Source organism: Amblyomma mixtum, chromosome 1 (assembly GCF_055824585.1).
Source record: "Amblyomma mixtum isolate Tamu chromosome 1, ASM5582458v1, whole genome shotgun sequence".
NCBI lineage: Eukaryota > Metazoa > Arthropoda > Arachnida > Ixodida > Ixodidae > Amblyomma > Amblyomma mixtum.
Genome location: NC_143012.1, coordinates 176,157,041 through 176,163,773, shown reverse-complemented (window position 1 = coordinate 176,163,773; position 6,733 = coordinate 176,157,041). Strand labels below are relative to the sequence as shown.

Below are 6,733 nucleotides of genomic sequence, written 5' to 3'. Positions count from 1 at the left end.
CTGGGAACGTGCAGGTCGAGTTCCCGCGGCAAAAAGACGAGTTCAGATTCCTCATCAGTGCACCTTTAAGAGGTGTGGCGTGTGGTCTCGCGTTTTCAAATGATACAGTAAACAACTTTAATGATTCATGAAAGAACAAAGTGAGGGGTGGGGAGGGGGGAAGGAGAGGAAGCAGGACGACGATGGACCCTGGGGCTGCTTTAGATGCCGGACGCTTTTGTGCTTCGGCGACTCCTCGGGCCGAGACCACTGCGGCGAAAAAAATGAAACATGCGTCGGCCGGGAATCGAACCCGGGCCACCCGCGTGGCAGGCGAGTATTCTACCACTGAACCACCGACGCCGATGTTGAGAAGCTAAACTGACCGGCTGTTGAGAGCGCAACCTGTTACGCAAGTCTCCATGTAGGTCATCCCACCGGCCGGCGCCTGCCACAGAGAAGCGACTGCTCTTTGTCGAAAAAAAAAAAAACTCCTGTAGTAAACCATGTATTCAACGACAGTGTGCATTACATTCCTGAGCATTTATTTCGTCGCTCGAATGCATTGCATATTCACCGTTTAGAGCCACTTGTTGCGTTAGTACTAACATACCCAAGAACTCTGGGCAAAGGCATTTTTGAACAGTAAACCTTTTATGTAAGCATTTTTTTTTCGCATAATGTAAGATTTCAGTATAAGAGTCAACATATCCGCAGATACCCGATAACAGTTTTGTATTTTTCTATTAATGATTTGGCTGTCTTCAAAAGCAGTCCCCATTGGATTTGTATGCCAGTCTTGCGTGTTCGTTGCGATCGATGGAAACATTCCAAAAGAAAGATTTCGTTACACAAGAGAAGAATGAACCATTATTTTCTATATTTCCATGGGAGTTTCCTACAATTTTCCGATTTTCAAAATTTTCGCCCTAGAATGTTGAGCATGCAGGTTGTATTTTTTGTTGCCGTGCGCGTTTTTTCCCCGAAGTTGTAAGTGTATATCGGCAGGATATTGATGGAGAGTACTCAAGTGACTATACGCAGATAGATGACCACAGGCATCCCTTTTAAATCTGTGAGGAGGTGAGTGCCAGCTTTTCTAGTCATTTTAACTGATTAATTGCTTATCGTATTTTTATTCGCACCCTCTGCCTTCATTTTATTTTAATTTTAATCCGGTGGTTGCATTTATGCAAACTTAGGAGCGTCTGCTTTGAAACATTTAAACGGGTTGGTGGCAGTTGTCACCGTGCTCGGCATTTTTTTCCTATATTTTTATGAAATACGTCGAACATAACAGTATTATGTATGAATTTGCCACTTTTCTTGAAATGCAATATTTAATCTCGAACTTAGAACCTCACGTCAACGCCCTGCTTATCAGCCACCATTATCCAAACACATTTTTTTTCCTAACTTTCACCGCAGATTCCTTCACATTGACTTTCTGGTCACGAAATCGTGGGGCTTTGGGGGAGCGACAAAGCCTGCATCGACATCCCAGTGGATACAGCCACATTCTAGAAAAATATGTTCAGTTGTTTCACACAGTTATCCCATAAAGCACACGTGTCATCTTATTGGTTAAATTTCTTTTGTAACTTTGGTTAAGACACCCTGATGAATTTTTGGTTAAGACACCCTGATCTAGCTTCAAAGAGTAGGGTGTTGATATGTTTTGCCGTGCTAGTTGCGTGTCCCACCAGGCATCGGATCCAGGATCACCGCCGCAGTGCCGAAGGAGGAAGGAAACGTGGGCCGGAGACGGGGAGTAGGGGAAGTGAAGGAAAAAAACTGTATTTACATGGTTACATGATTAATTACATTATTTACATAGAGCGGGACTGAGAATGGCTCTCATTGGAAGGGGAACGTCTTCGTCAACCGTATTCGACTGGAGCTAGCAGGCCTCTCTCGGCCACACTCACGGCCGAGTTAAATATCGTTCGGTTTCCCCAGATCCCTGGCTGGGGAATAATGGTCGACGAGCACTGTCCAATCGGATGGACCGAAGGGGACGTTCTTGTTACCACCCACGGCTGGGCAGGTGCGGGTTTTTCCACTCTCTCGCAGCTGGGTCGATGAGAGGGGGAGATGCTGACTCATCCAGCCCTGCGGGAAAGGAATCTCCCGAAGTCCTCCAGCAGGTGAACGAACTTGCTTCCCCGCCGATTGCCCAGAACGCGAGTCGGGGACACAGAATTCTTCAATTATCCGCCAGCGTGACCGGCGCCGGCACGTCGCCTCCTCTGTGGTCGCTCGGACAATACCTCCGGCGCGTCCCCGGCTTTCGCCGCTATAGTGGTCATCTCCGCTGTGGTCGCTCGGACAATACCTCCGGCATTCCTGCTACACTAATCCGCTCAAGGAATTTCGCTGGGGTTACTGCTGACAATGGCCCTTGAAATTCCTGCTACACTAATCCGCTGAGGCTCGGAGGGGCATTCCAAGCATCCCACTTCCCACCGCCGTCGCGGGGTTGTCGGCCTTGTTGATTGTTCACGGTAGCCGCTTGATCGGGCCCACGTGGTCCGAAGTACGGTCACAACAGCACGTCCGCCGCCCGAAGAGGTCTCGTAGTGGTTGCAGCCAACGCTGCTGCGCGCAGAGACCTGGAGTTGTGTCCGTTCGGCTTTTGGTCACAGCTGGGCCCAAAGGTTCTTCTTTCTTCGTTGACAGCTGTAACGAGCTCAACCAGCAAAGTCCAAAGCCCAACAAGCAGAAAGCGCCAAACCGACTTTAAGAACTGCCAAGCTGTTTTCGGTCAACAAAGTCTCTTTAGAGAAAATGAGCTGTCGCGTGAAATTTACGTCCTCCTCCGAAAGTTTCCAAGTTTGACCAAACCAGAATACACAGAGCTTGTTTAGCCAAAAGGGAAAAATTTCCTAAAATTTTTTTTTTGGGGGGGGGTGCCGTAGCACGGTTTATGTCACAGAAAGCCACCGCCCGTGAGAGCACAAAGGGAAGGTGGAGCTGCTGAACACACATACAAAACAGAGAAAAAAAATGATTTCCGCTAAAGCAAAAAACAAAATACAAATTTGCATAGCGGATTAACGTCCGGGGAGTCAGGAAAGGGCATTACACGGGAAAGCTTCGGCTGAGGCCATCAGCGTTGCCATTACTCGCACCTTTCGGCAACGCATGTGAACTGAGTCCCGCAATGCCAAGCTCCGAAATTTCGCTCTCATTTCGCATAGGAGAGTGTAATGAACAAAAGACAAAAAACAAGCATTAAACTCAATATGAGATTATGCGTCATATCCACCCCTGGCGCAGCCGCGGTCCGGCAGCTGCTTTAGCAGATGAGACATTGCATAATGCTAGGAATTCCAGCTTGCATTTCTGTGCAGGATAGTTAAATGAACAAAAGAAACAAGCATTCAACTCAAGACGGGATTATTCCTCGAATCCGTCTACCAACAGCGTTGCGACTCAAGGAATTTACTGGTTCCTATTTTTCAGCCGCCCCCTTCGCGGCCGCGGTCCGATAGCTGCTCTAGCAGGTGCAACAGGACACAAGGCTAGGAATTTCAGCTTAGGACCCTTAACCTCGTCCAAGTCTCGTGGTTCTGAAGTTTGGCTGACGCTCAGAAAGCAGAACGCGGGACGAGTGCGAATGCCGCGCCAGCGTATCCGTCTCTTTTGGAATGGGTTCGCGCGTGGCGTTCTCTTGGCTTGTGTTCCCACGGGGCGGGTGCGAACTCTTGAGCACCGAGGTGCCAAATTGGGGCGGCTACGCGGTTCGGATTTCAGTCGAGCAGTCAACAAGAGCCGCACTTTCCCCTTAATTAACTCTTCCCGTTTGGCCACCTGTTTACGTTGCCGCTCCGTGGAAACCCTCGCTGTTGGTTTGCGGGGCGCGTCATTAGTCATCGCGGAACCGTCACAGGTTAAGTCGTCGGCGTTCGCCTCATTTCCAATTTGTGATCCATCCTGCTCTGGCTCACTACCGTGAGAGTTTATAAGGGTTACAGGGTCACGTTTGCCCTCTTCACCCGCGTGCTCTGCTGGCGCTGCGAATTCTGGAGCCTTCGAACTGGTGAGGACCTGCGCAGCGTTATCTCCAAGACTAAGGCCCTTTTCTTTGGGCAGCATATCCAAGCGATTTGGGAAAATCGAGGGATGCTGCATAGGCAGGTCTTGGGAGACGGCTGCCTCGGTCAGACGCAGCTCGAGCGGGCTCTCGATCGCGACGCGGGCAGTAAGTTGGTCGTGTTCGATACCTTTCCTATCCTTATACTGGCGGTACAGCAGGCCAGGATGGAGCTGGAAAGGTATGCTCTTCCGTGACACACCTATGTCACTTTGGTGACTCAAGTTGCGTAGAGATTGGTCTTTCTCTTGCTCAGCGGTGAACGTTTCTCTGTCCACACGAAGGAGTTCGAGAAAGCCATCTGAGCGGGGCAACACTAGATTCGTATTCAATTCCTCACCTAGCTCCAGCTCATCACTCGCGCCTGATTCGGAAGACTCACTATAGCTTGCACTACTATCGGTGCTCTTAACCCCTGTGCTAGAAGTGAGTAAGTCCTGGGCTGGCTCGCCGTTAGGTAACGCGGAGCCGTCACAGTTTAAGTCGCCGGCGTCCGTTTCATCGCCAGTCTTTACTAGAGCCGGCTCTGGCTCACCACTGTGAGAATTTATAGGCTTCGGGCTTACAGGTTCAGGTTTGCCCTCTTCAACCACGTGCTCTGCTGGCGCCGCGACCTCACGAGCCTTCGAAATGGTAAGGACCTTCGCAGCGTTATCTCCAAAACAAAGGCCTTTTTCTTGGGGCAGCATATCCAAGCGATTAGAGAAAATCGAGGGATGCTGCTTAGGCAGGTTTTGGGAGACGGCTGCCTCGGTCAGACGCACCTCGAGCGGGCTCTCGATCGCGACGCGGGCAATGGGCAAAGACACGCAGTTTTCATTCACGATTTTAATTTCACTTCGCGCCGAAACCTCCTGATTTAATGTCGAATAGTGGTCGAATGCCGCTATAGTGGTCATCTCCGCTGTGGTCGCTCGGACAATACCTCCGGCATTCCTGCTACACTAATCCGCTCAAGGAATTTCGCTGGGGTTACTGCTGACAATGGCCCTTGAAATTCCTGCTACACTAATCCGCTGAGGCTCGGAGGGGCATTCCAAGCATCCCACTTCCCACCGCCGTCGCGGGGTTGTCGGCCTTGTTGATTGTTCACGGTAGCCACTTGATCGGGCCCACGTGGTCCGAAGTACGGTCACAACAGTGTTTCCTCTGGTGTTATGTAATCACAATTCCGTCCTGATTTCTATTTTCCCATTTTTATTTATTTGTACACTGTGCCCCTTTTCTATTCAAGTAGCCCAGTTCTTACCTTCTGCATTTTTAACCTGTCGTTTAAAGCTCGTTATTTCTCTGTCCTTTTTACTGCATACTACTTGTTAGTTTGCTAGTTTCTTACTTTGTTTCCCGGTTGGTATAACCACCTAATTTTCAACCCCGTAGAAACCAGGTTTATGTTTTTTGATCTACTCAAAATATCACTAATCACTTGCCTTCTTTATCGCTTGGCTACACTTCCCATTGGACTAGTGAACGCGTGACAATCCTTTGTATTCAACTTGATTCTCACCTAAAATTTCATCATCATATCTACCAGCTCAAGGAGAAAGCCGTGTTTGGAATCCCTTCTCTATAATAAAATATCTTTCTTTTCCCCTTCTTCCGCTCTTTTATCGCTTTACTATGTGTTTATTCATGCGCATATCAACTACGACACTGTAACATGGGGAAACGCTCACCGCTGTCATTTGCGCTCCAAACAACACATTCCAAATCAGGCCGTACCAATCACTACCGGCAGTTCATATAATTCCAGTGCTACGCCTTTGCTACGTGAGTATAATCTTATCCATTAATATTTTGTTGCAATGCAATCTAGCTATCCAGTTATTTAGGTGAATTGACAACAAAACTTTCTTTTCAGTTTACTGAGAATAGTATGCAGAATAGTAACTCCAGCAGGTTTGCAGCTCACAAAATTTTTCTTCCTACACCAAGTCTGGGCTATTCATGGAGTTCTCGTTTGACCTGTATTTCTTTATGGTGTAAACTGCCCTGAGTTTAAAATTATCCATGTTCTTGTGTATGCGTAAATCAACTTTGAAAATTTTTCTTTCCAAACAATAGAAGACTTGACAGGTTTGTGTCTATGCCTTTTATTTTTGAATAGTTAAGTTGTTTCCACTCTGCTGTCTTTCTTCTTTTTGTACTTCGTGCAATATAATATATGAGGATGATGATTTTATTTTACATTTCCGTTTTTCGGCCTGCAAATGTGTTTAGTTTGTTTCCATCGCATGGAACGTTTTGCTATGAATATTACCTTTCTTAATAATGTACAATTACCTCTCTGTTTTGCTGCTTGTTTATTTCTAATGCAGCTTAATGTTAATTTATCGAGGATATCGTTCCAGCCTCCTGACTGTGGGTCCTTCGCCTGCATACGGATGTTTATGAGCTCATCCCCCATCTACACCATCAATTCCAATTAATTACATTATCGTTATTATTTGAGTTCCCCGCAAATATACCATTTGGTAGTTTTTACAAATAGCTCTGCTTCTACGTGCACTAACAATTTGAAATTCAGCCCGAGGAACGAGCGCCTGTCCTGTCGACTTCTTTGTTCGCCCTCGTTTTCGCAGCGAGCTACGATCAGAGACCAACAAACCATAACAGCCACTTCAACCAGAAAAAAGGCCCCGGAAAAATAAAAATAAG

General features: G+C 47.5%; 1 non-coding gene across 1 annotated transcript; it reads right to left on the bottom strand.

Annotated features, from left to right (window-relative positions):
• Positions 1-271: 271 nt before the first annotated feature.
• Positions 272-342, bottom strand: TRNAG-GCC (transfer RNA glycine (anticodon GCC)). Its single transcript has one exon. It is a non-coding gene; the product is annotated as a tRNA-Gly (tRNA).
• Positions 343-6,733: the final 6,391 nt, after the last annotated feature.